This window comes from Setaria viridis, chromosome 8 (genome assembly GCF_005286985.2).
Source record: "Setaria viridis chromosome 8, Setaria_viridis_v4.0, whole genome shotgun sequence".
NCBI lineage: Eukaryota > Viridiplantae > Streptophyta > Magnoliopsida > Poales > Poaceae > Setaria > Setaria viridis.
In genome coordinates this window covers 24,458,596-24,483,517 of record NC_048270.2, presented here as the reverse complement: position 1 = coordinate 24,483,517, position 24,922 = coordinate 24,458,596, and the positions used below count along the sequence as shown (strand labels likewise).

General features: G+C 55.1%; 44 non-coding genes and 23 pseudogenes across 44 annotated transcripts; all 67 read right to left on the bottom strand.

Annotated features, from left to right (window-relative positions):
- Positions 1-74: 74 nt before the first annotated feature.
- LOC117834808 (5S ribosomal RNA) lies at positions 75-193 on the bottom strand. Its single transcript, XR_004635780.1, has one exon. It is a non-coding gene; the product is annotated as a 5S ribosomal RNA (ribosomal RNA).
- Positions 194-437: 244 nt separating this feature from the next.
- Positions 438-556, bottom strand: LOC117834798 (5S ribosomal RNA). The gene has a single exon (XR_004635771.1). It is a non-coding gene; the product is annotated as a 5S ribosomal RNA (ribosomal RNA).
- Positions 557-776: 220 nt separating this feature from the next.
- LOC117834855 (5S ribosomal RNA) lies at positions 777-896 on the bottom strand. Its single transcript, XR_004635822.1, has one exon. It is a non-coding gene; the product is annotated as a 5S ribosomal RNA (ribosomal RNA).
- Positions 897-1,140: 244 nt separating this feature from the next.
- LOC117834816 (5S ribosomal RNA) lies at positions 1,141-1,259 on the bottom strand. The gene has a single exon (XR_004635788.1). It is a non-coding gene; the product is annotated as a 5S ribosomal RNA (ribosomal RNA).
- Positions 1,260-1,503: 244 nt separating this feature from the next.
- On the bottom strand, positions 1,504-1,622 carry LOC117834807 (5S ribosomal RNA). The gene has a single exon (XR_004635779.1). It is a non-coding gene; the product is annotated as a 5S ribosomal RNA (ribosomal RNA).
- A 244-nt stretch (positions 1,623-1,866) lies between these two features.
- LOC117834806 (5S ribosomal RNA) lies at positions 1,867-1,985 on the bottom strand. Its single transcript, XR_004635778.1, has one exon. It is a non-coding gene; the product is annotated as a 5S ribosomal RNA (ribosomal RNA).
- Positions 1,986-2,229: 244 nt separating this feature from the next.
- On the bottom strand, positions 2,230-2,348 carry LOC117834797 (5S ribosomal RNA). Its single transcript, XR_004635770.1, has one exon. It is a non-coding gene; the product is annotated as a 5S ribosomal RNA (ribosomal RNA).
- A 219-nt stretch (positions 2,349-2,567) lies between these two features.
- Positions 2,568-2,686, bottom strand: LOC117834850 (5S ribosomal RNA). The gene has a single exon (XR_004635819.2). It is a non-coding gene; the product is annotated as a 5S ribosomal RNA (ribosomal RNA).
- A 244-nt stretch (positions 2,687-2,930) lies between these two features.
- On the bottom strand, positions 2,931-3,050 carry LOC117834863 (5S ribosomal RNA). Its single transcript, XR_004635830.2, has one exon. It is a non-coding gene; the product is annotated as a 5S ribosomal RNA (ribosomal RNA).
- A 244-nt stretch (positions 3,051-3,294) lies between these two features.
- On the bottom strand, positions 3,295-3,413 carry LOC117834844 (5S ribosomal RNA). Its single transcript, XR_004635814.2, has one exon. It is a non-coding gene; the product is annotated as a 5S ribosomal RNA (ribosomal RNA).
- Positions 3,414-3,657: 244 nt separating this feature from the next.
- LOC117834862 (5S ribosomal RNA) lies at positions 3,658-3,776 on the bottom strand. Its single transcript, XR_004635829.2, has one exon. It is a non-coding gene; the product is annotated as a 5S ribosomal RNA (ribosomal RNA).
- A 219-nt stretch (positions 3,777-3,995) lies between these two features.
- Positions 3,996-4,114, bottom strand: LOC117834795 (5S ribosomal RNA). Its single transcript, XR_004635768.2, has one exon. It is a non-coding gene; the product is annotated as a 5S ribosomal RNA (ribosomal RNA).
- Positions 4,115-4,358: 244 nt separating this feature from the next.
- LOC117834960 (5S ribosomal RNA) lies at positions 4,359-4,478 on the bottom strand. Its single transcript, XR_004635910.2, has one exon. It is a non-coding gene; the product is annotated as a 5S ribosomal RNA (ribosomal RNA).
- Positions 4,479-4,722: 244 nt separating this feature from the next.
- LOC117834959 (5S ribosomal RNA) lies at positions 4,723-4,841 on the bottom strand. The gene has a single exon (XR_004635909.2). It is a non-coding gene; the product is annotated as a 5S ribosomal RNA (ribosomal RNA).
- A 244-nt stretch (positions 4,842-5,085) lies between these two features.
- LOC117834958 (5S ribosomal RNA) lies at positions 5,086-5,204 on the bottom strand. The gene has a single exon (XR_004635908.2). It is a non-coding gene; the product is annotated as a 5S ribosomal RNA (ribosomal RNA).
- A 219-nt stretch (positions 5,205-5,423) lies between these two features.
- On the bottom strand, positions 5,424-5,542 carry LOC117834825 (5S ribosomal RNA). Its single transcript, XR_004635796.2, has one exon. It is a non-coding gene; the product is annotated as a 5S ribosomal RNA (ribosomal RNA).
- A 244-nt stretch (positions 5,543-5,786) lies between these two features.
- LOC117834957 (5S ribosomal RNA) lies at positions 5,787-5,906 on the bottom strand. Its single transcript, XR_004635907.2, has one exon. It is a non-coding gene; the product is annotated as a 5S ribosomal RNA (ribosomal RNA).
- Positions 5,907-6,150: 244 nt separating this feature from the next.
- Positions 6,151-6,269, bottom strand: LOC117834956 (5S ribosomal RNA). The gene has a single exon (XR_004635906.2). It is a non-coding gene; the product is annotated as a 5S ribosomal RNA (ribosomal RNA).
- A 244-nt stretch (positions 6,270-6,513) lies between these two features.
- Positions 6,514-6,632, bottom strand: LOC117834953 (5S ribosomal RNA). The gene has a single exon (XR_004635904.2). It is a non-coding gene; the product is annotated as a 5S ribosomal RNA (ribosomal RNA).
- A 243-nt stretch (positions 6,633-6,875) lies between these two features.
- Positions 6,876-6,994, bottom strand: LOC117834952 (5S ribosomal RNA). Its single transcript, XR_004635903.2, has one exon. It is a non-coding gene; the product is annotated as a 5S ribosomal RNA (ribosomal RNA).
- Positions 6,995-7,237: 243 nt separating this feature from the next.
- On the bottom strand, positions 7,238-7,385 carry LOC117834877 (5S ribosomal RNA; annotated as a pseudogene).
- A 244-nt stretch (positions 7,386-7,629) lies between these two features.
- LOC117834951 (5S ribosomal RNA) lies at positions 7,630-7,748 on the bottom strand. Its single transcript, XR_004635902.2, has one exon. It is a non-coding gene; the product is annotated as a 5S ribosomal RNA (ribosomal RNA).
- A 244-nt stretch (positions 7,749-7,992) lies between these two features.
- LOC117834950 (5S ribosomal RNA) lies at positions 7,993-8,111 on the bottom strand. The gene has a single exon (XR_004635901.2). It is a non-coding gene; the product is annotated as a 5S ribosomal RNA (ribosomal RNA).
- Positions 8,112-8,355: 244 nt separating this feature from the next.
- Positions 8,356-8,474, bottom strand: LOC117834949 (5S ribosomal RNA). Its single transcript, XR_004635900.2, has one exon. It is a non-coding gene; the product is annotated as a 5S ribosomal RNA (ribosomal RNA).
- A 243-nt stretch (positions 8,475-8,717) lies between these two features.
- LOC117834948 (5S ribosomal RNA) lies at positions 8,718-8,836 on the bottom strand. The gene has a single exon (XR_004635899.2). It is a non-coding gene; the product is annotated as a 5S ribosomal RNA (ribosomal RNA).
- Positions 8,837-9,080: 244 nt separating this feature from the next.
- Positions 9,081-9,199, bottom strand: LOC140220579 (5S ribosomal RNA). The gene has a single exon (XR_011896524.1). It is a non-coding gene; the product is annotated as a 5S ribosomal RNA (ribosomal RNA).
- A 244-nt stretch (positions 9,200-9,443) lies between these two features.
- On the bottom strand, positions 9,444-9,562 carry LOC140220545 (5S ribosomal RNA). The gene has a single exon (XR_011896497.1). It is a non-coding gene; the product is annotated as a 5S ribosomal RNA (ribosomal RNA).
- A 244-nt stretch (positions 9,563-9,806) lies between these two features.
- Positions 9,807-9,925, bottom strand: LOC140220576 (5S ribosomal RNA). The gene has a single exon (XR_011896521.1). It is a non-coding gene; the product is annotated as a 5S ribosomal RNA (ribosomal RNA).
- A 244-nt stretch (positions 9,926-10,169) lies between these two features.
- Positions 10,170-10,336, bottom strand: LOC140220619 (5S ribosomal RNA; annotated as a pseudogene).
- A 244-nt stretch (positions 10,337-10,580) lies between these two features.
- Positions 10,581-10,699, bottom strand: LOC140221046 (5S ribosomal RNA). The gene has a single exon (XR_011896936.1). It is a non-coding gene; the product is annotated as a 5S ribosomal RNA (ribosomal RNA).
- Positions 10,700-10,943: 244 nt separating this feature from the next.
- On the bottom strand, positions 10,944-11,091 carry LOC140220626 (5S ribosomal RNA; annotated as a pseudogene).
- Positions 11,092-11,335: 244 nt separating this feature from the next.
- Positions 11,336-11,483, bottom strand: LOC140220590 (5S ribosomal RNA; annotated as a pseudogene).
- A 244-nt stretch (positions 11,484-11,727) lies between these two features.
- LOC140220625 (5S ribosomal RNA) lies at positions 11,728-11,875 on the bottom strand (annotated as a pseudogene).
- Positions 11,876-12,120: 245 nt separating this feature from the next.
- On the bottom strand, positions 12,121-12,239 carry LOC140221049 (5S ribosomal RNA). The gene has a single exon (XR_011896939.1). It is a non-coding gene; the product is annotated as a 5S ribosomal RNA (ribosomal RNA).
- Positions 12,240-12,483: 244 nt separating this feature from the next.
- Positions 12,484-12,602, bottom strand: LOC140220567 (5S ribosomal RNA). The gene has a single exon (XR_011896516.1). It is a non-coding gene; the product is annotated as a 5S ribosomal RNA (ribosomal RNA).
- Positions 12,603-12,846: 244 nt separating this feature from the next.
- LOC140220519 (5S ribosomal RNA) lies at positions 12,847-12,965 on the bottom strand. Its single transcript, XR_011896471.1, has one exon. It is a non-coding gene; the product is annotated as a 5S ribosomal RNA (ribosomal RNA).
- Positions 12,966-13,208: 243 nt separating this feature from the next.
- On the bottom strand, positions 13,209-13,327 carry LOC140220566 (5S ribosomal RNA). The gene has a single exon (XR_011896515.1). It is a non-coding gene; the product is annotated as a 5S ribosomal RNA (ribosomal RNA).
- Positions 13,328-13,571: 244 nt separating this feature from the next.
- On the bottom strand, positions 13,572-13,690 carry LOC140220577 (5S ribosomal RNA). The gene has a single exon (XR_011896522.1). It is a non-coding gene; the product is annotated as a 5S ribosomal RNA (ribosomal RNA).
- Positions 13,691-13,934: 244 nt separating this feature from the next.
- LOC140220530 (5S ribosomal RNA) lies at positions 13,935-14,053 on the bottom strand. The gene has a single exon (XR_011896483.1). It is a non-coding gene; the product is annotated as a 5S ribosomal RNA (ribosomal RNA).
- A 244-nt stretch (positions 14,054-14,297) lies between these two features.
- On the bottom strand, positions 14,298-14,416 carry LOC140220575 (5S ribosomal RNA). Its single transcript, XR_011896520.1, has one exon. It is a non-coding gene; the product is annotated as a 5S ribosomal RNA (ribosomal RNA).
- Positions 14,417-14,660: 244 nt separating this feature from the next.
- LOC140220618 (5S ribosomal RNA) lies at positions 14,661-14,827 on the bottom strand (annotated as a pseudogene).
- A 244-nt stretch (positions 14,828-15,071) lies between these two features.
- LOC140220552 (5S ribosomal RNA) lies at positions 15,072-15,190 on the bottom strand. Its single transcript, XR_011896504.1, has one exon. It is a non-coding gene; the product is annotated as a 5S ribosomal RNA (ribosomal RNA).
- Positions 15,191-15,434: 244 nt separating this feature from the next.
- LOC140220617 (5S ribosomal RNA) lies at positions 15,435-15,601 on the bottom strand (annotated as a pseudogene).
- A 244-nt stretch (positions 15,602-15,845) lies between these two features.
- On the bottom strand, positions 15,846-16,012 carry LOC140220628 (5S ribosomal RNA; annotated as a pseudogene).
- A 243-nt stretch (positions 16,013-16,255) lies between these two features.
- On the bottom strand, positions 16,256-16,389 carry LOC140220603 (5S ribosomal RNA; annotated as a pseudogene).
- Positions 16,390-16,633: 244 nt separating this feature from the next.
- LOC140220638 (5S ribosomal RNA) lies at positions 16,634-16,751 on the bottom strand. Its single transcript, XR_011896544.1, has one exon. It is a non-coding gene; the product is annotated as a 5S ribosomal RNA (ribosomal RNA).
- A 244-nt stretch (positions 16,752-16,995) lies between these two features.
- On the bottom strand, positions 16,996-17,162 carry LOC140220616 (5S ribosomal RNA; annotated as a pseudogene).
- A 243-nt stretch (positions 17,163-17,405) lies between these two features.
- Positions 17,406-17,539, bottom strand: LOC140220604 (5S ribosomal RNA; annotated as a pseudogene).
- A 244-nt stretch (positions 17,540-17,783) lies between these two features.
- LOC140220637 (5S ribosomal RNA) lies at positions 17,784-17,901 on the bottom strand. Its single transcript, XR_011896543.1, has one exon. It is a non-coding gene; the product is annotated as a 5S ribosomal RNA (ribosomal RNA).
- Positions 17,902-18,145: 244 nt separating this feature from the next.
- Positions 18,146-18,312, bottom strand: LOC140220615 (5S ribosomal RNA; annotated as a pseudogene).
- A 244-nt stretch (positions 18,313-18,556) lies between these two features.
- On the bottom strand, positions 18,557-18,723 carry LOC140220614 (5S ribosomal RNA; annotated as a pseudogene).
- A 243-nt stretch (positions 18,724-18,966) lies between these two features.
- On the bottom strand, positions 18,967-19,100 carry LOC140220602 (5S ribosomal RNA; annotated as a pseudogene).
- A 244-nt stretch (positions 19,101-19,344) lies between these two features.
- Positions 19,345-19,463, bottom strand: LOC140220404 (5S ribosomal RNA). Its single transcript, XR_011896357.1, has one exon. It is a non-coding gene; the product is annotated as a 5S ribosomal RNA (ribosomal RNA).
- Positions 19,464-19,707: 244 nt separating this feature from the next.
- LOC140220650 (5S ribosomal RNA) lies at positions 19,708-19,874 on the bottom strand (annotated as a pseudogene).
- Positions 19,875-20,117: 243 nt separating this feature from the next.
- Positions 20,118-20,251, bottom strand: LOC140220634 (5S ribosomal RNA; annotated as a pseudogene).
- Positions 20,252-20,495: 244 nt separating this feature from the next.
- Positions 20,496-20,614, bottom strand: LOC140220366 (5S ribosomal RNA). The gene has a single exon (XR_011896319.1). It is a non-coding gene; the product is annotated as a 5S ribosomal RNA (ribosomal RNA).
- A 244-nt stretch (positions 20,615-20,858) lies between these two features.
- LOC140220646 (5S ribosomal RNA) lies at positions 20,859-21,025 on the bottom strand (annotated as a pseudogene).
- Positions 21,026-21,267: 242 nt separating this feature from the next.
- Positions 21,268-21,401, bottom strand: LOC140220605 (5S ribosomal RNA; annotated as a pseudogene).
- Positions 21,402-21,645: 244 nt separating this feature from the next.
- On the bottom strand, positions 21,646-21,764 carry LOC140220403 (5S ribosomal RNA). Its single transcript, XR_011896356.1, has one exon. It is a non-coding gene; the product is annotated as a 5S ribosomal RNA (ribosomal RNA).
- Positions 21,765-22,008: 244 nt separating this feature from the next.
- Positions 22,009-22,175, bottom strand: LOC140220636 (5S ribosomal RNA; annotated as a pseudogene).
- Positions 22,176-22,419: 244 nt separating this feature from the next.
- On the bottom strand, positions 22,420-22,538 carry LOC140220402 (5S ribosomal RNA). Its single transcript, XR_011896355.1, has one exon. It is a non-coding gene; the product is annotated as a 5S ribosomal RNA (ribosomal RNA).
- A 244-nt stretch (positions 22,539-22,782) lies between these two features.
- Positions 22,783-22,949, bottom strand: LOC140220645 (5S ribosomal RNA; annotated as a pseudogene).
- Positions 22,950-23,192: 243 nt separating this feature from the next.
- On the bottom strand, positions 23,193-23,326 carry LOC140220601 (5S ribosomal RNA; annotated as a pseudogene).
- Positions 23,327-23,570: 244 nt separating this feature from the next.
- Positions 23,571-23,689, bottom strand: LOC140220401 (5S ribosomal RNA). Its single transcript, XR_011896354.1, has one exon. It is a non-coding gene; the product is annotated as a 5S ribosomal RNA (ribosomal RNA).
- Positions 23,690-23,933: 244 nt separating this feature from the next.
- On the bottom strand, positions 23,934-24,052 carry LOC140220400 (5S ribosomal RNA). The gene has a single exon (XR_011896353.1). It is a non-coding gene; the product is annotated as a 5S ribosomal RNA (ribosomal RNA).
- A 244-nt stretch (positions 24,053-24,296) lies between these two features.
- LOC140220644 (5S ribosomal RNA) lies at positions 24,297-24,463 on the bottom strand (annotated as a pseudogene).
- A 243-nt stretch (positions 24,464-24,706) lies between these two features.
- Positions 24,707-24,840, bottom strand: LOC140220600 (5S ribosomal RNA; annotated as a pseudogene).
- Positions 24,841-24,922: the final 82 nt, after the last annotated feature.

Sequence of the window (24,922 nt, the reverse complement as noted above, 5' to 3'; positions counted from 1 at the left end):
AGGACAGAAGAACCCCGAAAATGTCCGAGGAATGCGGCGAACTGGGAGGACAGAAAAATAATAATAAAAAAAAAGGAATGCAACACGAGGACTTCCCAGGAGGTCACCCATCCTAGTACTACTCTCGCCCAAGCACGCTTAACTTCGGAGTTCTAATGGGATCCGGTGCTTTAGTGCTGGTATGATCGCATCCGACATACTAGCCACTCTCCTTGCTCTTATGCCCGCACCTCGACGCGCCGCCCGAGCCGCGTGGGCCCCGCATCCAAGGTCCTCCGTGCGGGTCGCCTCACCGTTTTATCCGTCCGACCACGAGCGCACGAGGAAAAGCCCGAAAATGTCCGAGGAATGCGGCGAAATGGAAGGACAGAAGAACCCCGAAAATGTCCGAGGAATGCGGCGAACTGGGAGGACAGAAAAATAATAATAAAATAAAAGGAATGCAACACGAGGACTTCCCACGAGGTCACCCATCCTAGTACTACTCTCGCCCAAGCACGCTTAACTTCGGAGTTCTGATGGGATCCGGTGCTTTAGTGCTGGTATGATCGCATCCGACATACTAGCCACTCTACGCGCCGCCCGAGCCGCGTGGGCCCCGCATCCAAGGTCCTCCGTGCGGGTCGCCTCACCGTTTTATCCGTCCGACCACGAGCGCACGAGGAAAAGCCCGAAAATGTCCGAGGAATGCGGCGAAATGGAAGGACAGAAGAACCCCGAAAATGTCCGAGGAATGCGGCGAACTGGGAGGACAGAAAAATAATAATAAAAAAAAAGGAATGCAACACGAGGACTTCCCAGGAGGTCACCCCATCCTAGTACTACTCTCGCCCAAGTACGCTTAACTTCGGAGTTCTGATGGGATCCGATGCTTTAGTGCTGGTATGATCGCATCCGACATACTAGCCACTCTCCTTGCTCTTATGCCCGCACCTCGACGCGCCGCCCGAGCCGCGTGGGCCCCGCATCCAAGGTCCTCCGTGCGGGTCGCCTCACCGTTTTATCCGTCCGACCACGAGCGCACGAGGAAAAGCCCGAAAATGTCCGAGGAATGCGGCGAAATGGAAGGACAGAAGAACCCCGAAAATGTCCGAGGAATGCGGCGAACTGGGAGGACAGAAAAATAATAATAAAAAAAAAGGAATGCAACACGAGGACTTCCCAGGAGGTCACCCATCCTAGTACTACTCTCGCCCAAGCACGCTTAACTTCAGAGTTCTGATGGGATCCGGTGCTTTAGTGCTGGTATGATCGCATCCGACATACTAGCCACTCTCCTTGCTCTTATGCCCGCACCTCGACGCGCCGCCCGAGCCGCGTGGGCCCCGCATCCAAGGTCCTCCGTGCGGGTCGCCTCACCGTTTTATCCGTCCGACCACGAGCGCACGAGGAAAAGCCCGAAAATGTCCGAGGAATGCGGCGAAATGGAAGGACAGAAGAACCCCGAAAATGTCCGAGGAATGCGGCGAACTGGGAGGACAGAAAAATAATAATAAAAAAAAAGGAATGCAACACGAGGACTTCCCAGGAGGTCACCCATCCTAGTACTACTCTCGCCCAAGCACGCTTAACTTCGGAGTTCTAATGGGATCCGGTGCTTTAGTGCTGGTATGATCGCATCCGACATACTAGCCACTCTCCTTGCTCTTATGCCCGCACCTCGACGCGCCGCCCGAGCCGCGTGGGCCCCGCATCCAAGGTCCTCCGTGCGGGTCGCCTCACCGTTTTATCCGTCCGACCACGAGCGCACGAGGAAAAGCCCGAAAATGTCCGAGGAATGCGGCGAAATGGAAGGACAGAAGAACCCCGAAAATGTCCGAGGAATGCGGCGAACTGGGAGGACAGAAAAATAATAATAAAAAAAAAGGAATGCAACACGAGGACTTCCCAGGAGGTCACCCATCCTAGTACTACTCTCGCCCAAGCACGCTTAACTTCGGAGTTCTAATGGGATCCGGTGCTTTAGTGCTGGTATGATCGCATCCGACATACTAGCCACTCTCCTTGCTCTTATGCCCGCACCTCGACGTGCCGCCCGAGCCACGTGGGCCCCGCATCCAAGGTCCTCCGTGCGGGTCGCCTCACCGTTTTATCCGTCCGACCACGAGCGCACGAGGAAAAGCCCGAAAATGTCCGAGGAATGCGGCGAAATGGAAGGACAGAAGAACCCCGAAAATGTCTGAGGGATGCGGCGAACTGGGAGGACAGAAAAATAATAATAAAAAAAAAGGAATGCAACACGAGGACTTCCCACGAGGTCACCCATCCTAGTACTACTCTCGCCCAAGCACGCTTAACTTCGGAGTTCTGATGGGATCCGGTGCTTTAGTGCTGGTATGATCGCATCCGACATACTAGCCACTCTACGCGCCGCCCGAGCCGCGTGGGCCCCGCATCCAAGGTCCTCCGTGCGGGTCGCCTCACCGTTTTATCCGTCCGACCACGAGCGCACGAGGAAAAGCCCGAAAATGTCCGAGGAATGCGGCGAAATGGAAGGACAGAAGAACCCCGAAAATGTCCGAGGAATGCGGCGAACTGGGAGGACAGAAAAATAATAATAAAAAAAAGGAATGCAACACGAGGACTTCCCAGGAGGTCACCCATCCTAGTACTACTCTCGCCCAGGCACGCTTAACTTCGGAGTTCTAATGGGATCCGGTGCATTAGTGCTGGTATGATCGCATCCGACATACCAGCCACTCTCCTTGCTCTTATGCCGGCACCTCGACGCGCCGCCCGAGCCGCGTGGGCCCCGCATCCACGGTCCTCCGTGCGGGTCGCCTCACCGTTTTATCCGTCCGACCACGAGCGCACGAGGAAAAGCCCGAAAATGTTCGAGGAATGCGGCGAAATGGAAGGACAGAAGAACCCCGAAAATGTCCGAGGAATGCGGCGAACTGGGAGGACAGAAAAATAATAATAAAAAAAAAGGAATGCAACACGAGGACTTCCCAGGAGGTCACCCCATCCTAGTACTACTCTCGCCCAAGCACGCTTAACTTCGAAGTTCTGATGGGATCCGGTGCTTTAGTGCTGGTATGATCGCATCCGACATACTAGCCACTCTCCTTGCTCTTATGCCCGCACCTCGACGCGCCGCCCGAGCCGCGTGGGCCCCGCATCCAAGGTCCTCCGTGCGGGTCGCCTCACCGTTTTATCCGTCCGACCACGAGCGCACGAGGAAAAGCCCGAAAATGTCCGAGGAATGCGGCGAAATGGAAGGACAGAAGAACCCCGAAAATGTCCGAGGAATGCGGCGAACTGGGAGGACAGAAAAATAATAATAAAAAAAAAGGAATGCAACACGAGGACTTCCCAGGAGGTCACCCATCCTAGTACTACTCTCGCCCAAGCACGCTTAACTTCGGAGTTCTAATGGGATCCGGTGCTTTAGTGCTGGTATGATCGCATCCGACATACTAGCCACTCTCCTTGCTCTTATGCCCGCACCTCGACGTGCCGCCCGAGCCACGTGGGCCCCGCATCCAAGGTCCTCCGTGCGGGTCGCCTCACCGTTTTATCCGTCCGACCACGAGCGCACGAGGAAAAGCCCGAAAATGTCCGAGGAATGCGGCGAAATGGAAGGACAGAAGAACCCCGAAAATGTCTGAGGGATGCGGCGAACTGGGAGGACAGAAAAATAATAATAAAAAAAAAGGAATGCAACACGAGGACTTCCCACGAGGTCACCCATCCTAGTACTACTCTCGCCCAAGCACGCTTAACTTCGGAGTTCTGATGGGATCCGGTGCTTTAGTGCTGGTATGATCGCATCCGACATACTAGCCACTCTACGCGCCGCCCGAGCCGCGTGGGCCCCGCATCCAAGGTCCTCCGTGCGGGTCGCCTCACCGTTTTATCCGTCCGACCACGAGCGCACGAGGAAAAGCCCGAAAATGTCCGAGGAATGCGGCGAAATGGAAGGACAGAAGAACCCCGAAAATGTCCGAGGAATGCGGCGAACTGGGAGGACAGAAAAATAATAATAAAAAAAAGGAATGCAACACGAGGACTTCCCAGGAGGTCACCCATCCTAGTACTACTCTCGCCCAGGCACGCTTAACTTCGGAGTTCTAATGGGATCCGGTGCATTAGTGCTGGTATGATCGCATCCGACATACCAGCCACTCTCCTTGCTCTTATGCCGGCACCTCGACGCGCCGCCCGAGCCGCGTGGGCCCCGCATCCACGGTCCTCCGTGCGGGTCGCCTCACCGTTTTATCCGTCCGACCACGAGCGCACGAGGAAAAGCCCGAAAATGTTCGAGGAATGCGGCGAAATGGAAGGACAGAAGAACCCCGAAAATGTCCGAGGAATGCGGCGAACTGGGAGGACAGAAAAATAATAATAAAAAAAAAGGAATGCAACACGAGGACTTCCCAGGAGGTCACCCCATCCTAGTACTACTCTCGCCCAAGCACGCTTAACTTCGAAGTTCTGATGGGATCCGGTGCTTTAGTGCTGGTATGATCGCATCCGACATACTAGCCACTCTCCTTGCTCTTATGCCCGCACCTCGACGCGCCGCCCGAGCCGCGTGGGCCCCGCATCCAAGGTCCTCCGTGCGGGTCGCCTCACCGTTTTATCCGTCCGACCACGAGCGCACGAGGAAAAGCCCGAAAATGTCCGAGGAATGCGGCGAAATGGAAGGACAGAAGAACCCCGAAAATGTCCGAGGAATGCGGCGAACTGGGAGGACAGAAAAATAATAATAAAAAAAAAGGAATGCAACACGAGGACTTCCCAGGAGGTCACCCATCCTAGTACTACTCTCGCCCAAGCACGCTTAACTTCGGAGTTCTAATGGGATCCGGTGCTTTAGTGCTGGTATGATCGCATCCGACATACTAGCCACTCTCCTTGCTCTTATGCCCGCACCTCGACGTGCCGCCCGAGCCACGTGGGCCCCGCATCCAAGGTCCTCCGTGCGGGTCGCCTCACCGTTTTATCCGTCCGACCACGAGCGCACGAGGAAAAGCCCGAAAATGTCCGAGGAATGCGGCGAAATGGAAGGACAGAAGAACCCCGAAAATGTCTGAGGGATGCGGCGAACTGGGAGGACAGAAAAATAATAATAAAAAAAAAGGAATGCAACACGAGGACTTCCCACGAGGTCACCCATCCTAGTACTACTCTCGCCCAAGCACGCTTAACTTCGGAGTTCTGATGGGATCCGGTGCTTTAGTGCTGGTATGATCGCATCCGACATACTAGCCACTCTACGCGCCGCCCGAGCCGCGTGGGCCCCGCATCCAAGGTCCTCCGTGCGGGTCGCCTCACCGTTTTATCCGTCCGACCACGAGCGCACGAGGAAAAGCCCGAAAATGTCCGAGGAATGCGGCGAAATGGAAGGACAGAAGAACCCCGAAAATGTCCGAGGAATGCGGCGAACTGGGAGGACAGAAAAATAATAATAAAAAAAAGGAATGCAACACGAGGACTTCCCAGGAGGTCACCCATCCTAGTACTACTCTCGCCCAGGCACGCTTAACTTCGGAGTTCTAATGGGATCCGGTGCATTAGTGCTGGTATGATCGCATCCGACATACCAGCCACTCTCCTTGCTCTTATGCCGGCACCTCGACGCGCCGCCCGAGCCGCGTGGGCCCCGCATCCACGGTCCTCCGTGCGGGTCGCCTCACCGTTTTATCCGTCCGACCACGAGCGCACGAGGAAAAGCCCGAAAATGTTCGAGGAATGCGGCGAAATGGAAGGACAGAAGAACCCCGAAAATGTCCGAGGAATGCGGCGAACTGGGAGGACAGAAAAATAATAATAAAAAAAAAGGAATGCAACACGAGGACTTCCCAGGAGGTCACCCCATCCTAGTACTACTCTCGCCCAAGCACGCTTAACTTCGAAGTTCTGATGGGATCCGGTGCTTTAGTGCTGGTATGATCGCATCCGACATACTAGCCACTCTCCTTGCTCTTATGCCCGCACCTCGACGCGCCGCCCGAGCCGCGTGGGCCCCGCATCCAAGGTCCTCCGTGCGGGTCGCCTCACTGTTTTATCCGTCCGACCACGAGCGCACGAGGAAAAGCCCGAAAATGTCCGAGGAATGCGGCGAAATGGAAGGACAGAAGAACCCCGAAAATGTCCGAGGAATGCGGCGAACTAGGAGGACAGAAAAATAATAATAAAAAAAAAGGAATGCAACACGAGGACTTCCCAGGAGGTCACCCATCCTAGTACCACTCTCGCCCAAGCACGCTTAACTTCGGAGTTCTGATCGGATCCGGTGCTTTAGTGCTAGTATGATCGCATCCGACATACTAGCCACTCTCCTTGCTCTTATGCCCGCACCTCGACGCGCCGCCCGAGCCGCGTGGGCCCCGCATCCAAGGTCCTCCGTGCGGGTCGCCTCACCGTTTTATCCGTCCGACCACGAGCGCACGAGGAAAAGCCCGAAAATGTCCGAGGAATGCGGCGAAATGGAAGGACAGAAGAACCCCGAAAATGTGCGAGGAATGCGGCGAACTGGGAGGACAGAAAAATAATAATAAAAAAAAAGGAATGCAACACGAGGATTTCCCAGGAGGTGACCCATCCTAGTACTACTCTCGCCCAAGCACGCTTAACTTCGGAGTTCTGATGGGATCCGGTGCTTTAATGCTGGTATGATCGCATCCGACATACTAGCCACTCTCCTTGCTCTTATGCCCGCACCTCGACGCGCCGCCCGAGCCGCGTGGGCCCCGCATCCAAGGTCCTCCGTGCGGGTCGCCTCACCGTTTTATCCGTCCGACCACGAGCGCACGAGGAAAAGCCCGAAAATGTCCGAGGAATGCGGCGAAATGGAAGGATAGAAGAACCCCGAAAATGTCCGAGGAATGCGGCGAACTGGGAGGACAGAAAAATAATAATAAAAAAAAGGAATGCAACACGAGGACTTCCCAGGAGGTCAACCATCCTAGTACTACTCTCGCCCAAGCACGGTTAACTTCGGAGTTCTGATGGGATCCGGTACTTTAGTGCTGGTATGATCGCATCCGACATACTAGCCACTCTCCTTGCTCTTATGCCCGCACCTCGACGCACCGCACGAGCCGCGTGGGCCCCGCATCCAAGGTCCTCCGTGCGGGTCGCCTCACCATTTTATCCGTCCGACCACGAGCGCACGAGGAAAAGCCCGAAAATGTCCGAGGAATGCGGCGAAATGGAAGGACAGAAGAACCCCGAAAATGTCCGAGGAATGCGGCGAACTGGGAGGACAGAAAAATAATAATAAAAAAAAGGAATGCAACACGAGGACTTCCCAGGAGGTCACCCATCCTAGTACTACTCTCGCCCAAGCACGCTTAACTTCGCTACTCTCGCCCAAGCACGCTTAACTTCGGAGTTCTAATGGGATCCGGTGCTTTAGTGCTGGTATGATCGCATCCAACATACTAGCCACTCTCCTTGCTCTTATGCCCGCACCTCGACGCGCCGCCCGAGCCGCGTGGGCCCCGCATCCAAGGTCCTCCGTGCGGGTCGCCTCACCGTTTTATCCGTCCGACCACGAGCGCACGAGGAAAAGCCCGAAAATGTCCGAGGAATGCGGCGAAATGGAAGGACAGAAGAACCCCGAAAATGTCCGAGGAATGCGGCGAACTGGGAGGACAGAAAAATAATAATAAAAAAAAAGGAATGCAACACGAGGACTTCCCAGGAGGTCACCCATCCTAGTACTACTCTCGCCCAAGCACGCTTAACTTCGGAGTTCTGATGGGATCCGGTGCTTTAGTGCTGGTATGATTGCATCCGACATACTAGCCACTCTCCTTGCTCTTATGCCCGCACCTCGACGCGCCGCCCGAGCCGCGTGGGCCCCGCATCCAAGGTCCTCCGTGCGGGTTGCCTCACCGTTTTATCCGTCTGACCACGAGCACACGAGGAAAAGCCCGAAAATGTCCGAGGAATGCGGCGAAATGGAAGGATAGAAGAACCCCGAAAATGTTCGAGGAATGCGGCGAACTGGGAGGACAGAAAAATAATAATAAAAAAAAAGGAATGCAACACGAGGACTTCCCAGGAGGTGACCCATCCTAGTACTACTCTCGCCCAAGCACGCTTAACTTCGGAGTTCTGATCGAATCCGGTGCTTTAGTGCTGGTATGATCGCATCCGACATACTAGCCACTCTCCTTGCTCTTATGCCCGCACCTCGACGCGCCGCCCGAGTCGCGTGGGCCCCGCATCCAAGGTCCTCCGTGCGGGTCGCCTCACCATTTTATCCGTCCGACCACGAGCGCACGAGGAAAAGCCCGAAAATGTCCGAGGAATGCGGCGAAATGGAAGGACAGAAGAACCCCGAAAATGTCCGAGGAATGCGGCGAACTGGGAGGACAGAAAAATAATAATAAAAAAAAAGGAATGCAACACGAGGACTTCCCAGGAGGTCACCCTTCCTAGTACTACTCTCGCCCAAGCACGCTTAACTTCGGAGTTCTGATGGGATCCGGTGCTTTAGTGCTGGTATGATCGCATCCGACATACTAGCCACTCTCCTTGCTCTTATGACCGCACCTCGACGCGCCGCCCGAGCCGCGTGGGCCCCGCATCCAAGGTCCTCCGTGCGGGTCGCCTCACCGTTTTATCCGTCCGACCACGAGCGCACGAGGAAAAGCCCGAAAATGTCCGAGGAATGCGGCGAAATGGAAGGACAGAAGAACCCCGAAAATGTCCGAGGAATGCGGCGAACTGGGAGGACAGAAAAATAATAACAAAAAAAAGGAATCCAACACGAGGACTTCCCACGAGGTCACCCATCCTAGTACTACTCTCGCCCAAGCACGCTTAACTTCGGAGTTCTGATGGGATCCGGTGCTTTAGTGCTGGTATGATCGCATCCGACATACTAGCCACTCTCCTTGCTCTTATGCCCGCACCTCGACGTGCCGCCCGAGCCGCGTGGGCCCCGCATCCAAGGTCCTCCGTGCGGGTCGCCTCACCGTTTTATCCGTCCGACCACGAGCGCACGAGGAAAAGCCCGAAAATGTCCGAGGAATGAGGCGAAATGGAAGGACAGAAGAACCCCGAAAATGTCCGAGGAATGCGGCGAACTGGAAGGACAGAAAAATAATAATAAAAAAAAAGGAATGCAACACGAGGACTTCCCAGGAGGTCACCCATCCTAGTACCACTCTCGCCCAAGTACGCTTAACTTCGGAGTTCTGATCGGATCCGGTGCTTTAGTGCTGGTATGATCGCATCCGACATACTAGCCAGTCTCCTTGCTCTTATGCCCGCACCTCGACGCGCCGCCCGAGCCGCGTGGGTCCCGCATCCAAGGTCCTCCGTGCGGGTCGCCTCACCGTTTTATCCGTCCGACCACGAGCGCACGAGGAAAAGCCCGAAAATGTCCGAGGAATGCGGCGAAATGGAAGGACAGAAGAACCCCGAAAATGTCCGAGGAATGCGGCGAACTGGGAGGACAGAAAAATAATAATAAATAAAAAGGAATGCAACACGAGGACTTCCCAGGAGGTCACCCATCCTAGTACTACTCTCGCCCAAGCACGCTTAACTTCGGAGTTCTGATGCGATCCGATGCTTTAGTGCTGGTATGATCGCATACGACATACTAGCCACTCTCCTTGCTCTTATGCCCGCACCTCGACGCGCCGCCCGAGCCGCGTGGGCCCCGCATCCAAGGTCCTCCGTGCGGGTCGCCTCACCGTTTTATCCGTCCGACCACGAGCGCACGAGGAAAAGCCCGAAAATGTCCGAGGAATGCGGCGAAATGGAAGGACAGAAGAACCCCGAAAATGTCCGAGGAATGCGGCGAACTGGGAGGACAGAAAAATAATAATAATAAAAAAGGAATGCAACACGAGGACTTCCCAGGAGGTCAACCATCCTAGTACTACTCTCACCCAAGCACGCTTAACTTCGGGGTTCTGATGGGATCCGGTGCTTTAGTGCTGGTATGATCGCATCCGACATACTAGCCACTCTCCTTGCTGTTATGCCCGCACCTCGACGCGCCGCCCGAGCCGCGTGGGCCCCGCATCCAAGGTCCTCCGTGCGGGTCGCCTCACCGTTTTATCCGTCCGACCACGAGCGCACGAGGAAAAGCCCGAAAATGTCCGAGGAATGCGGCGAAATGGAAGGACAGAAGAACCCCGAAAATGTCCGAGGAATGCGGCGAACTGGTAGGACAGAAAAATAATAATAAAAAAAAAGGAATGCAACACGAGGACTTCCCAGGAGGTCACCCATCCTAGTACTACTCTCGCCCAAGCACGCTTAACTTAGGAGGTCACCCATCCTAGTACTACTCTCGCCCAAGCACGCTTAACTTCGGAGTTCTGATGGGATCCGGTGCTTTAGTGCTGGTATGATCGCATCCGACATACTAGCCACTCTCCTTGCTCTTATGCCCGCACCTCGACGCGCCGCCCGAGCCGCGTGGGCCCCGCATCCAAGGTCCTCCGTGCGGGTCGCCTCACCGTTTTATCCGTCCGACCACGAGCGCACGAGGAAAAGCCCGAAAATGTCCGAGGAATGCGGCGAAATGGAAGGACAGAAGAACCCCGAAAATGTCCGACGAATGCGGCGAATTGGGAGGACAGAAAAATAATAAGAAAAAAAAAGGAATGCAACACGAGGACTTCCCAGGAGGTCACCCATCCTAGTACTACTCTCGCCCAAGCACGCTTAACTTCGGAGTTCTGATGGGATCCGGTGCTTTAGTGCTGGTATGATCGCATCCGACATACTAGCCACTCTCCTTGCTCTTATGCCCGCACCTCGACGCGCCGTACGAGCCGCGTGGGCCCCGCATCCAAGGTCCTCCGTGCGGGTCGCCTCACCATTTTATCCGTCCGACCACGAGCGCACGAGGAAAAGCCCGAAAATGTCCGAGGAATGCGGCGAAATGGAAGGACAGAAGAACCCCGAAAATGTCCGAGGAATGCGGCGAACTGGGAGGACAGAAAAATAATAATAAAAAAAAAGGAATGCAACACGAGGACTTCCCAGGAGGTCACCCATCCTAGTACTACTCTCGCCCAAGCACGCTTAACTTCGCAACTCTCGCCCAAGCACGCTTAACTTCGGAGTTCTGATGGGATCCGGTGCTTTAGTGCTGATATGATCGCATCCAACATACTAGCCACTCTCCTTGCTCTTATGCCCGCACCTCGACGCGCCGCCCGAGCCGCGTGGGCCCCGCATCCAAGGTCCTCCGTGCGGGTCGCCTCACCGTTTTATCCGTCCGACCACGAGCGCACGAGGAAAAGCCCGAAAATGTCCGAGGAATGCGGCGAAATGGAAGGACAGAAGAACCCCGAAAATGTCCGAGGAATGCGGCGAACTGGGAGGACAGAAAAATAATAATAAAAAAAAAGGAATGCAACACGAGGACTTCCCAGGAGGTCACCCATCCTAGTACTACTCTCGCCCAAGCACGCTTAACTTCGCAACTCTCGCCCAAGCACGCTTAACTTCGGAGTTCTGATGGGATCCGGTGCTTTAGTGCTGGTATGATCGCATCCAACATACTAGCCACTCTCCTTGCTCTTATGCCCGCACCTCGACGCGCCGCCCGAGCCGCGTGGGCCCCGCATCCAAGGTCCTCCGTGCGGGTCGCCTCACCGTTTTATCCGTCCGACCACGAGCGCACGAGGAAAAGCCCGAAAATGTCCGAGGAATGCGGCGAAATGGAAGGACAGAAGAACCCCGAAAATGTCCGAGGAATGCGGCGAACTGGGAGGACAGAAAAATAATAATAAAAAAAAAGGAATGCAACACGAGGACTTCCCAGGAGGTCACCCATCCTAGTACTACTCTCGCCCAAGCACGCTTAACTTCGCAACTCTCGCCCAAGCACGCTTAACTTCGGAGTTCTGATGGGATCCGGTGCTTTAGTGCTGATATGATCGCATCCAACATACTAGCCACTCTCCTTGCTCTTATGCCCGCACCTCGACGCGCCGCCCGAGCCGCGTGGGCCCCGCATCCAAGGTCCTCCGTGCGGGTCGCCTCACCGTTTTATCCGTCCGACCACGAGCGCACGAGGAAAAGCCCGAAAATGTCCGAGGAATGCGGCGAAATGGAAGGACAGAAGAACCCCGAAAATGTCCGAGGAATGCGGCGAACTGGGAGGACAGAAAAATAATAATAAAAAAAAAAGGAATGCAACACGAGGACTTCCCAGGAGGTCACCCATCCTAGTACTACTCTCGCCCAAGCACGCTTAACTTCGGAGTTCTGATGGGATCCGGTGCTTTAGTGCTGGTATGATTGCATCCGACATACTAGCCACTCTCCTTGCTCTTATGCCCGCACCTCGACGCGCCGCCCGAGCCGCGTGGGCCCCGCATCCAAGGTCCTCCGTGCGGGTCGCCTCACCGTTTTATCCGTCCGACCACGAGCGCACGAGGAAAAGCCCGAAAATGTCCGAGGAATGCGGCGAAATGGAAGGATAGAAGAACCCCGAAAATGTTCGAGGAATGCGGCGAACTGGGAGGACAGAAAAATAATAATAAAAAAAAAGGAATGCAACACGAGGACTTCCCAGGAGGTGACCCATCCTAGTACTACTCTCGCCCAAGCACGCTTAACTTCGGAGTTCTGATCGAATCCGGTGCTTTAGTGCTGGTATGATCGCATCCGACATACTAGCCACTCTCCTTGCTCTTATGCCCGCACCTCGACGCGCCGCCCGAGCCGCGTGGGCCCCGCATCCAAGGTCCTCCGTGCGGGTCGCCTCACCATTTTATCCGTCCGACCACGAGCGCACGAGGAAAAGCCCGAAAATGTCCGAGGAATGCGGCGAAATGGAAGGACAGAAGAACCCCGAAAATGTCCGAGGAATGCGGCGAACTGGGAGGACAGAAAAATAATAATAAAAAAAAAGGAATGCAACACGAGGACTTCCCAGGAGGTCACCCTTCCTAGTACTACTCTCGCCCAAGCATGCTTAACTTCGGAGTTCTGATGGGATCCGGTGCTTTAGTGCTGGTATGATCGCATCCGACATACTAGCCACTCTCCTTGCTCTTATGCCCGCACCTCGACGCGCCGCCCGAGCCGCGTGGGCCCCGCATCCAAGGTCCTCCGTGCGGGTCGCCTCACCGTTTTATCCGTCCGACCACGAGCGCACGAGGAAAAGCCCGAAAATGTCCGAGGAATGCGGCGAAATGGAAGGACAGAAGAACCCCGAAAATGTCCGAGGAATGCGGCGAACTGGGAGGACAGAAAAATAATAACAAAAAAAAGGAATCCAACACGAGGACTTCCCAGGAGGTCACCCATCCTAGTACTACTCTCGCCCAAGCACGCTTAACTTCGGAGTTCTGATGGGATCCGATGCTTTAGTGCTGGTATGATCGCATCCGACATACTAGCCACTCTCCTTGCTCTTATGCCCGCACCTCGACGTGCCGCCCGAGCCGCGTGGGCCCCGCATCCAAGGTCCTCCGTGCGGGTCGCCTCACCGTTTTATCCGTCCGACCACGAGCGCACGAGGAAAAGCCCGAAAATGTCCGAGGAATGCGGCGAAATGGAAGGACAGAAGAACCCCGAAAATGTCCGAGGAATGCGGCGAACTGGAAGGACAGAAAAATAATAATAAAAAAAAAGGAATGCAACACGAGGACTTCCCAGGAGGTCACCCATCCTAGTACCACTCTCGCCCAAGTACGCTTAACTTCGGAGTTCTGATCGGATCCGGTGCTTTAGTGCTGGTATGATCGCATCCGACATACTAGCCAGTCTCCTTGCTCTTATGCCCGCACCTCGACGCGCCGCCCGAGCCGCGTGGGCCCCGCATCCAAGGTCCTCCGTGCGGGTCGCCTCACCGTTTTATCCGTCCGACCACGAGCGCACGAGGAAAAGCCCGAAAATGTCCGAGGAATGCGGCGAAATGGAAGGACAGAAGAACCCCGAAAATGTCCGAGGAATGCGGCGAACTGGGAGGACAGAAAAATAATAATAAAAAAAAAGGAATGCAACACGAGGACTTCCCAGGAGGTCACCCATCCTAGTACTACTCTCGCCCAAGCACGCTTAACTTCGGAGTTCTGATGCGATCCGATGCTTTAGTGCTGGTATGATCGCATCCGACATACTAGCCACTCTCCTTGCTCTTATGCCCGCACCTCGACGCGCCGCCCGAGCCGCGTGGGCCCCGCATCCAAGGTCCTCCGTGCGGGTCGCCTCACCGTTTTATCCGTCCGACCACGAGCGCACGAGGAAAAGCCCGAAAATGTCCGAGGAATGCGGCGAAATGGAAGGACAGAAGAACCCCGAAAATGTCCGAGGAATGCGGCGAACTGGGAGGACAGAAAAATAATAATAATAAAAAAGGAATGCAACACGAGGACTTCCCAGGAGGTCAACCATCCTAGTACTACTCTCACCCAAGCACGCTTAACTTCGGGGTTCTGATGGGATCCGGTGCTTTAGTGCTGGTATGATCGCATCCGACATACTAGCCACTCTCCTTGCTCTTATGCCCGCACCTCGACGCGCCGCCCGAGCCGCGTGGGCCCCGCATCCAAGGTCCTCCGTGCGGGTCGCCTCACCGTTTTATCCGTCCGACCACGAGCGCACGAGGAAAAGCCCGAAAATGTCCGAGGAATGCGGCGAAATGGAAGGACAGAAGAACCCCGAAAATGTCCGAGGAATGCGGCGAACTGGTAGGACAGAAAAATAATAATAAAAAAAAAGGAATGCAACACGAGGACTTCCCAGGAGGTCACCCATCCTAGTACTACTCTCGCCCAAGCACGCTTAACTTAGGAGGTCACCCATCCTAGTACTACTCTCGCCCAAGCACGCTTAACTTCGGAGTTCTGATGGGATCCGGTGCTTTAGTGCTGGTATGATCGCATCCGACATACTAGCCACTCTCCTTGCTCTTATGCCCGCACCTCGACGCGCCGCCCGAGCCGCGTGGGCCCCGCATCCAAGGTCCTCCGTGCGGGTCGCCTCACCGTTTTATCCGTCCGACCACGAGCGCACGAGGAAAAGCCCGAAAATGTCCGAGGAATGCGGCGAAATGGAAGGACAGAAGAACCCCGAAAATGTCCGAGGAATGCGGCGAACTGGGAGGACAGAAAAATAATAATAAAAAAAAAGGAATGCAACACGAGGACATCCCAGGAGGTCACCCATCCTAGTACTACTCTCGCCCAAGCACGCTTAACTTCGGAGTTCTGATGGGATCCGATGCTTTAGTGCTGGTATGATCGCATCCGACATACTAGCCACTCTCCTTGCTCTTATGCCCGCACCGCGACGCGCCGCCCGAGCCGCGTGGGCCCCGCAGCCAAGGTCCTCCGTGCGGGTCGCCTCACCGTTTTATCCGTCCGACCACGAGCGCACGAGGAAAAGCCCGAAAATGTCCGAGGAATGCGGCGAAATGGAAGGACAGAAGAACCCCGAAAATGTCCGAGGAATGCGGCGAACTGGGAGGACAGAAAAATAATAATAAAAAAAAAGGAATGCAACACGAGGACTTCCCAGGAGGTCACCCATCCTAGTACTACTCTCGCCCAAGCACGCTTAACTTAGGAGGTCACCCATCCTAGTACTACTCTCGCCCAAGCACGCTTAACTTCGGAGTTCTGATGGGATCCGGTGCTTTAGTGCTGGTATGATCGCATCCGACATACTAGCCACTCTCCTTGCTCTTATGCCCGCACCTCGACGCGCCGCCCAAGCCGCGTGGGCCCCGCATCCAAGGTCCTCCGTGCGGGTCGCCTCACCGTTTTATCCGTCCGACCACGAGCGCACGAGGAAAAGCCCGAAAATGTCTGAGGAATGCGGCGAAATGGAAGGACAGAAGAACCCCGAAAATGTTCGAGGAATGCGGCGAACTGGGAGGACAGAAAAATAATAATAAAAAAAAAGGAATGCAACACGAGGACTTCCCAGGAGGTCACCCATCCTAGTACTACTCTCGCCCAAGCACGCTTAACTTAGGAGGTCACCCATCCTAGTACTACTCTCGCCCAAGCACGCTTAACTTCGGAGTTCTGATGGGATCCGGTGATTTAGTGCTGGTATGATCGCATCCGACATACTAGCCACTCTCCTTGCTCTTATGCCCTCACCTCGACGCGCCGCCCGAGCCGCGTGGGCCCCGCATCCAAGGTCCTCCGTGCGGGTCGCCTCACCGTTTTATCCGTCCGACCACGAGCGCACGAGGAAAAGCCCGAAAATGTCCGAGGAATGCGGTGAAATGGAAGGACAGAAGAACCCCGAAAATGTCCGAGGAATGCGGCGAACTGGGAGGACAGAAAAATAATAATAAAAAAAAGGAATGCAACACGAGGACTTCCCAGGAGGTCACCCATCCTAGTACTACTCTCGCCCAAGCACGCTTAACTTCGGAATGCTTAACTTCGGAATTCTGATGGGATCCGGTGCTTTAGTGCTGGTATGATCGCATCCGACATACTAGCCACTCTCCTTGCTCTTATGCCCGCACCTCGACGCGCCGCCCGAGCCGCGTGGGCCCCGCATCCAAGGTCCTCCGTGCGGGTCGCCTCACCGTTTTATCCGTCCGACCACGAGCGCACGAGGAAAAGCCCGAAAATGTCCGAGGAATGCGGCGAAATGGAAGGACAGAAGAACCCCGAAAATGTCCGAGGAATGCGGCGAACTGGGAGGACAGAAAAATAATAATAAAAAAAAAGGAATGCAACACGAGGACATCCCAGGAGGTCACCCATCCTAGTACTACTCTCGCCAAGCACGCTTAACTTCGGAGTTCTGATGGGATCCGATGCTTTAGTGCTGGTATGATCGCATCCGACATACTAGCCACTCTCCTTGCTCTTATGCCCGCACCTCGACGCGCCGCCCAAGCCGCGTGGGCCCCGCATCCAAGGTCCTCCGTGCGGGTCGCCTCACCGTTTTATCCGTCCGACCACGAGCGCACGAGGAAAAGCCCGAAAATGTCCGAGGAATGCGGCGAAATGGAAGGACAGAAGAACCCCGAAAATGTCCGAGGAATGCGGCGAACTGGGAGGACAGAAAAATCATAATAAAAAAAAAGGAATGCAACACGAGGACTTCCCAGGAGGTCACCCATCCTAGTACTACTCTCGCCCAAGCACGCTTAACTTAGGAGGTCACCCATCCTAGTACTACTCTCGCCCAAGCACGCTTAACTTCGGAGTTCTGATGGGATCCGGTGCTTTAGTGCTGGTATGATCGCATCCGACATACTAGCCACTCTCCTTGCTCTTATGCCCTCACCTCGACGCGCCGCCCGAGCCGCGTGGGCCCCGCATCCAAGGTCCTCCGTGCGGGTCGCCTCACCGTTTTATCCGTCCGACCACGAGCGCACGAGGAAAAGCCCGAAAATGTCCGAGGAATGCGGTGAAATGGAAGGACAGAAGAACCCCGAAAATGTCCGAGGAATGCGGCGAACTGGGAGGACAGAAAAATAATAATAAAAAAAAGGAATGCAACACGAGGACTTCCCAGGAGGTCACCCATCCTAGTACTACTCTCGCCCAAGCACGCTTTACTTCGGAATGCTTAACTTCGGAATTCTGATGGGATCCGGTGCTTTAGTGCTGGTATGATCGCATCCGACATACTAGCCACTCTCCTTGCTCTTATGCCCGCACCTCGACGCGCCGCCCGAGCCGCGTGGGCCCCGCATCCAAGGTCCTCCGTGCGGGTCGCCTCACCGTTTTATCCGTCCGACCACGAGCGCACGAGGAAAAGCCCGAAAATGTCCGAGGAATGCGGCGAAATGGAAGGACAGAAGAACCCCGAAAATGTCCGAGGAATGCGGCGAACTGGGAGGACAGAAAAATAATAATAAAAAAAAAGGAATGCAACACGAGGACATCCCAGGAGGTCACCCATCCTAGTACTACTCTCGCCAAGCACGCTTAACTTCGGAGTTCTGATGGGATCCGATGCTTTAGTGCTGGTATGATCGCATCCGACATACTAGCCACTCTCCTTGCTCTTATGCCCGCACCGCGACGCGCCGCCCGAGCCGCGTGGGCCCCGCATCCAAGGTCCTCCGTGCGGGTCGCCTCACCGTTTTATCCGTCCGACCACGAGCGCACGAGGAAAAGCCCGAAAATGTCCGAGGAATGCGGCGAAATGGAAGGACAGAAGAACCCCGAAAATGTCCGAGGAATGCGGCGAACTGGGAGGACAGAAAAATAATAATAAAAAAAAAGGAATGCAACACGAGGACTTCCCAGGAGGTCACCCATCCTAGTACTACTCTCGCCCAAGCACGCTTAACTTAGGAGGTCACCCATCCTAGTACTACTCTCGCCCAAGCACGCTTAACTTCGGAGTTCTGATGGGATCCGGTGCTTTAGTGCTGGTATGATCGCATCCGACATACTAGCCACTCTCCTTGCTCTTATGCCCGCACCTCGACGCGCCGCCCAAGCCGCGTGGGCCCCGCATCCAAGGTCCTCCGTGCGGGTCGCCTCACCGTTTTATCCGTCCGACCACGAGCGCACGAGGAAAAGCCCGAAAATGTCCGAGGAATGCGGCGAAATGGAAGGACAGAAGAACCCCGAAAATGTCCGAGGAATGCGGCGAACTGGGAGGACAGAAAAATAATAATAAAAAAAAAGGAATGCAACACGAGGACTTCCCAGGAGGTCACCCATCCTAGTACTACTCTCGCCCAAGCACGCTTAACTTAGGAGGTCACCCATCCTAGTACTACTCTCGCCCAAGCACGCTTAACTTCGGAGTTCTGATGGGATCCGGTGCTTTAGTGCTGGTATGATCGCATCCGACATACTAGCCACTCTCCTTGCTCTTATGCCCTCACCTCGACGCGCCGCCCGAGCCGCGTGGGCCCCGCATCCAAGGTCCTCCGTGCGGGTCGCCTCACCGTTTTATCCGTCCGACCACGAGCGCACGAGGAAAAGCCCGAAAATGTCCGAGGAATGCGGTGAAATGGAAGGACAGAAGAACCCCGAAAATGTCCGAGGAATGCGGCGAACTGGGAGGACAGAAAAATAATAATAAAAAAAAGGAATGCAACACGAGGACTTCCCAGGAGGTCACCCATCCTAGTACTACTCTCGCCCAAGCACGCTTAACTTCGGAATGCTTAACTTCGGAATTCTGATGGGATCCGGTGCTTTAGTGCTGGTATGATCGCATCCGACATACTAGCCACTCTCCTTGCTCTTATGCCCGCACCTCGACGCGCCGCCCGAGCCGCGTGGGCCCCGCATCCAAGGTCCTCCGTGCGGGTCGCCTCACCGTTTTATCCGTCCGACCACGAGCGCACGAGGAAAAGCCCGAAAATGTCCGAGGAATGCGGCGAAATGGAAGGATAGAAGAACCCCGAAAATGTCCGAGGAATGCGGCGAACTGGGAGGACAGAAAAATAATAATAAAAAAAAAGGAATGCAACACGAGGACTTCCCAGGAGGTCACCCTTCCTAGTACTACTCTCGCCCAAGCACGCTTAACTTCGGAGTTCTGATGGGATCCGGTGCTTTAGTGCTGGTATGATCGCATCCGACATACTAGCCACTCTCCTTGCTCTTATGCCCGCACCTCGACGCGCCGCCCGAGCCGCGTGGGCCCCGCATCCAAGGTCCTCCGTGCGGGTCGCCTCACCGTTTTATCCGTCCGACCACGAGCGCACGAGGAAAAGCCCGAAAATGTCCGAGGAATGCGGCAAAATGGAAGGACAGAAGAACCCCGAAAATGTCCGAGGAATGCGGCGGACTGGGAGGACAGAAAAATAATAATAAAAAAAAAGGAATGCAACACGAGGACTTCCAAGGAGGTCACCCATCCTAGTACTACTCTCGCCCAAGCACGCTTAACTTAGGAGGTCACCCATCCTAGTACTACGCTCGCCCAAGCACGCTTAACTTCGGAGTTCTGATGGGATCCGGTGCTTTAGTGCTGGTATGATGGCATCCGACATACTAGCCACTCTCCTTGCTCTTATGCCCTCACCTCGACGCGCCGCCCGAGCCGCGTGGGCCCCGCATCCAAGGTCCTCCGTGCGGGTCGCCTCACCGTTTTATCCGTCCGACCACGAGCGCACGAGGAAAAGCCCGAAAATGTCCGAGGAATGCGGTGAAATGGAAGGACAGAAGAACCCCGAAAATGTCCGAGGAATGCGGCGAACTGGGAGGACAGAAAAATACTAATAAAAAAAAGGAATGCAACACGAGGACTTCCCAGGAGGTCACCCATCCTAGTACTACTCTCGCCCAAGCACGCTTAACTTCGGAATGCTTAACTTCGGAATTCTGATAGGATCCGGTGCTTTAGTGCTGGTATGATCGCATCCGACATACTAGCCACTCTCCTTGCTCTTATGCCCGCACCTCGACGCGCCGCCCGAGCCGCGTGGGCCCCGCATCCAAGGTCCTCCGTGCGGGTCGCCTCACCGTTTTATCCGTCCGACCACGAGCGCACGAGGAAAAGCCCGAAAATGTCCGAGGAATGCGGCGAAATGGAAGGACAGAAGAACCCCGAAAATGTCCGAGGAATGCGGCGAACTGGGAGGACAGAAAAATAATAATAAAAAAAAAGGAATGCAACACGAGGACTTCCCAGGAGGTCACCCTTCCTAGTACTACTCTCGCCCAAGCACGCTTAACTTCGGAGTTCTGATGGGATCCGGTGCTTTAGTGCTGGTATGATCGCATTCGACATACTAGCCACTCTCCTTGCTCTTATGCCCGCACCTCGACGCGCCGCCCGAGCCGCGTGGGCCCCGCATCCAAGGTCCTCCGTGCGGGTCGCCTCACCGTTTTATCCGTCCGACCACGAGCGCATGAGGAAAAGCCCGAAAATGTCCGAGGAATGCGGCAAAATGGAAGGACAGAAGAACCCCGAAAATGTCCGAGGAATGCGGCGGACTGGGAGGACAGAAAAATAATAATAAAAAAAAAGGAATGCAACACGAGGACTTCCAAGGAGGTCACCCATCCTAGTACTACTCTCGCCCAAGCACGCTTAACTTAGGAGGTCACCCATCCTAGTACTACGCTCGCCCAAGCACGCTTAACTTCGGAGTTCTGATGGGATCCGGTGCTTTAGTGCTGGTATGATCGCATCCGACATACTAGCCACTCTCCTTGCTCTTATGCCCTCACCTCGACGCGCCGCCCGAGCCGCGTGGGCCCCGCATCCAAGGTCCTCCGTGCGGGTCGCCTCACCGTTTTATCCGTCCGACCACGAGCGCACGAGGAAAAGCCCGAAAATGTCCGAGGAATGCGGTGAAATGGAAGGACAGAAGAACCCCGAAAATGTCCGAGGAATGCGGCGAACTGGGAGGACAGAAAAATAATAAAAAAAAAAGGAATGCAACACGAGGACTTCCCAGGAGGTCACCCATCCTAGTACTACTCTCGCCCAAGCACGCTTATCTTCGGAATGCTTAACTTCGGAATTCTGATGGGATCCGGTGCTTTAGTGCTGGTATGATCGCATCCGACATACTAGCCACTCTCCTTGCTCTTATGCCCGCACCTCGACGCGCCGCCCGAGCCGCGTGGGCCCCGCATCCAAGGTCCTCCGTGCGGGTCGCCTCACCGTTTTATCCGTCCGACCACGAGCGCACGAGGAAAAGCCCGAAAATGTCCGAGGAATGCGGCGAAATGGAAGGACAGAAGAACCCCGAAAATGTTCGAGGAATGCGGCGAACTGGGAGGACAGAAAAATAATAATAAAAAAAAAGGAATGCAACACGAGGACTTCCCAGGAGGTCACCCTTCCTAGTACTACTCTCGCCCAAGCACGCTTAACTTCGGAGTTCTGATGGGATCCGGTGCTTTAGTGCTGGTATGATCGCATCCGACATACTAGCCACTCTCCTTGCTCTTATGCCCGCACCTCGACGCGCCGCCCAAGCCGCGTGGGCCCCGCATCCAAGGTCCTCCGTGCGGGTCGCCTCACCGTTTTATCCGTCCGACCACGAGCGCACGAGGAAAAGCCCGAAAATGTCCGAGGAATGCGGCGAAATGGAAGGACAGAAGAACCCCGAAAATGTCCGAGGAATGCGGCGAACTGGGAGGACAGAAAAATAATAATAAAAAAAAAGGAATGCAACACGAGGACTTCCCAGGAGGTCACCCATCCTAGTACTACTCTCGCCCAAGCACGCTTAACTTAGGAGGTCACCCATCCTAGTACTACTCTCGCCCAAGCACGCTTAACTTCGGAGTTCTGATGGGATCCGGTGCTTTAGAGCTGGTATGATCGCATCCAACATACTAGCCACTCTCCTTGCTCTTATGCCCTCACCTCGACGCGCCGCCCGAGCCGCGTGGGCCCCGCATCCAAGGTCCTCCGTGCGGGTCGCCTCACCGTTTTATCCGTCCGACCACGAGCGCACGAGGAAAAGCCCGAAAATGTCCGAGGAATGCGGTGAAATGGAAGGACAGAAGAACCCCGAAAATGTCCAAGGAATGCGGTGAACTGGGAGGACAGAAAAATAATAATAAAAAAAAAGGAATGCAACACGAGGACTTCCCAGGAGGTCACCCTTCCTAGTACTACTCTCGCCCAAGCACGCTTAACTTCGGAGTTCTGATGGGATCCGGTGCTTTAGTGCTGGTATGATCGCATCCGACATACTAGCCACTCTCCTTGCTCTTATGCCCGCACCTCGACGCGCCGCCCGAGCCGCGTGGGCCCCGCATCCAAGGTCCTCCGTGCGGGTCGCCTCACCATTTTATCCGTCCGACCACGAGCGCACGAGGAAAAGCCCGAAAATGTCCGAGGAATGCGGCAAAATGGAAGGACAGAAGAACCCCGAAAATGTCCGAGGAATGCGGCGGACTGGGAGGACAGAAAAATAATAATAAAAAAAAAGGAATGCAACACGAGGACTTCCAAGGAGGTCACCCATCCTAGTACTACTCTCGCCCAAGCACGCTTAACTTAGGAGGTCACCCATCCTAGTACTACGCTCGCCCAAGCACGCTTAACTTCGGAGTTCTGATGGGATCCGGTGCTTTAGTGCTGGTATGATCGCATCCGACATACTAGCCACTCTCCTTGCTCTTATGCCCTCACCTCGACGCGCCGCCCGAGCCGCGTGGGCCCCGCATCCAAGGTCCTCCGTGCGGGTCGCCTCACCGTTTTATCCGTCCGACCACGAGCGCACGAGGAAAAGCCCGAAAATGTCCGAGGAATGCGGTGAAATGGAAGGACAGAAGAACCCCGAAAATGTCCGAGGAATGCGGCGAACTGGGAGGACAGAAAAATAATAATAAAAAAAAGGAATGCAACACGAGGACTTCCCAGGAGGTCACCCATCCTAGTACTACTCTCGCCCAAGCACGCTTAACTTCGGAATGCTTAACTTCGGAATTCTGATGGGATCCGGTGCTTTAGTGCTGGTATGATCGCATCCGACATACTAGCCACTCTCCTTGCTCTTATGCCCGCACCTCGACGCGCCGCCCGAGCCGCGTGGGCCCCGCATCCAAGGTCCTCCGTGCGGGTCGCCTCACCGTTTTATCCGTCCGACCACGAGCGCACGAGGAAAAGCCCGAAAATGTCCGAGGAATGCGGCGAAATGGAAGGACAGAAGAACCCCGAAAATGTCCGAGGAATGCGGCGAACTGGGAGGACAGAAAAATAATAATAAAAAAAAAGGAATGCAACACGAGGACTTCCCAGGAGGTCACCCTTCCTAGTACTACTCTCGCCCAAGCACGCTTAACTTCGGAGTTCTGATGGGATCCGGTGCTTTAGTGCTGGTATGATCGCATCCGACATACTAGCCACTCTCCTTGCTCTTATGCCCGCACCTCGACGCGCCGCCCGAGCCGCGTGGGCCCCGCATCCAAGGTCCTCCGTGCGGGTCGCCTCACCGTTTTATCCGTCCGACCACGAGCGCACGAGGAAAAGCCCGAAAATGTCCGAGGAATGCGGCAAAATGGAAGGACAGAAGAACCCCGAAAATGTCCGAGGAATGCGGCGGACTGGGAGGACAGAAAAATAAGAATAAAAAAAAAGGAATGCAACACGAGGACTTCCCAGGAGGTCACCCTTCCTAGTACTACTCTCGCCCAAGCACGCTTAACTTCGGAGTTCTGATGGGATCCGGTGCTTTAGTGCTGGTATGATCGCATCCGACATACTAGCCACTCTCCTTGCTCTTATGCCCGCACCTCGACGCGCCGCCCGAGCCGCGTGGGCCCCGCATCCAAGGTCCTCCGTGCGGGTCGCCTCACCGTTTTATCCGTCCGACCACGAGCGCACGAGGAAAAGCCCGAAAATGTCCGAGGAATGCGGCAAAATGGAAGGACAGAAGAACCCCGAAAATGTCCGAGGAATGCGGCGGACTGGGAGGATAGAAAAATAATAATAAAAAAAAAGGAATGCAACACGAGGACTTCCAAGGAGGTCACCCATCCTAGTACTACTCTCGCCCAAGCACGCTTAACTTAGGAGGTCACCCATCCTAGTACTACGCTCGCCCAAGCACGCTTAACTTCGGAGTTCTGATGGGATCCGGTGCTTTAGTGCTGGTATGATCGCATCCGACATACTAGCCACTCTCCTTGCTCTTATGCCCTCACCTCGACGCGCCGCCCGAGCCGCGTGGGCCCCGCATCCAAGGTCCTCCGTGCGGGTCGCCTCACCGTTTTATCCGTCCGACCACGAGCGCACGAGGAAAAGCCCGAAAATGTCCGAGGAATGCGGTGAAATGGAAGGACAGAAGAACCCCGAAAATGTCCGAGGAATGCGGCGAACTGGGAGGACAGAAAAATAATAATAAAAAAAAGGAATGCAACACGAGGACTTCCCAGGAGGTCACCCATCCTAGTACTACTCTCGCCCAAGCACGCTTAACTTCGGAATGCTTAACTTCGGAATTCTGATGGGATCCGGTGCTTTAGTGCTGGTATGATCGCATCCGACATACTAGCCACTCTCCTTGCTCTTATGCCCGCACCTCGACGCGCCGCCCGAGCCGCGTGGGCCCCGCATCCAAGGTCCT